General features: G+C 61.0%; 1 protein-coding gene across 1 annotated transcript in view; it reads left to right on the forward strand.

Annotated features, from left to right (window-relative positions):
* Positions 1-574: 574 nt before the first annotated feature.
* The window catches only part of CLVS1 (clavesin 1), a 100708-nt gene continuing 100331 nt past the window's right edge, over positions 575-951 (forward strand). The window contains exon 1 of the mRNA XM_042022601.1: positions 575-764. The gene's annotated coding sequence lies outside the window, so the exon portion shown is untranslated. The remainder of the gene's footprint in view (positions 765-951) is intronic.

Genomic DNA, 951 nt, shown 5'->3' on the forward strand with positions numbered 1-951 from the left:
ATTCAAGGAAGACAAATTCATCCTAAAAACACAGGCACTACGTTGCATTCAAGTCCTGAACTTGGAGTACTTGGGAGAGGGGTGGAGAGAGAGCAGGGGTGAAGCTTGTCCTGTTTTTTAGATTCTCCACTAAACATTTGCTGTGGGTGCTGTTGATGACAGTCCCTGCAGTCTGACCCAGACAAACTTCTGTTCTAAACCCAGGCTGCCATGCTCATTAAGGCAGCCCATCGATAATACATGGCCCATTAAGATCACCCTTTCCATGGCTGCTTTAAATGCCGCAGGAGGCTGTACTCTGCCCGACTTTTCTCTGGGAAAGGGGCGCTGCTAGAAGATAGGCGGCGAAGCCAATGCCTCTGGGTGGAAGCCCGCCGTGCTAAGCCCTCCCGGCCGCCAGCAGCCCCTTTCCACCCCTCCCGCGGCGGCGCGGAGCTCCCAGCGCGCATCACCGGGGTGCCGGGAGGCAGCCGGGCGGGCGGCAGGAGGGCTTAGGACCCAGGGGGACGGCAGTGGAAGGACCCAGGCTTTGGCGCACACGCCTCCAACCAAAAAAAAAAAAAAAAAAAAGAAAAAAAAAAAAATCACAGCCCCGTGGAGCTGGCGCTCTCTCATTCAGTTTTCTAGAGAGATCTGAGCCGGAACCCAGGAGCCGGGAGATCCTTCTCTCCCACCCAGCTCAGCAGCAAGGACATCTACAGGGGGAAAAAACCCCACCCCACGCAGCCCCCCGCCGCCCCACGGCAGCTGCCGGCGCTGTGCAGGTATTTGGATTTGCCTTCTCTCGGGTTGCGCAGGGCGGCTCTCGGCGCTCCCCGCGCCGCCCGCGCCGCCGGGCCCGGGATGCGGCGTTTCAGCACCGCCGGGCGGACAGCTCCGGCCGCAGCCGCTCCGGGCCCGGCCTCCTGCTCCCTCCTGCTTCCCCTGCCTGCCCTGCTCCCTCCTGCTCCC

This window comes from Corvus kubaryi, unplaced genomic scaffold (assembly GCF_017639235.1).
Source record: "Corvus kubaryi isolate FWS band 111438036 unplaced genomic scaffold, C.kubaryi_AGA036_p1.0 37216, whole genome shotgun sequence".
Taxonomy (NCBI): Eukaryota; Metazoa; Chordata; class Aves; order Passeriformes; family Corvidae; genus Corvus; species Corvus kubaryi.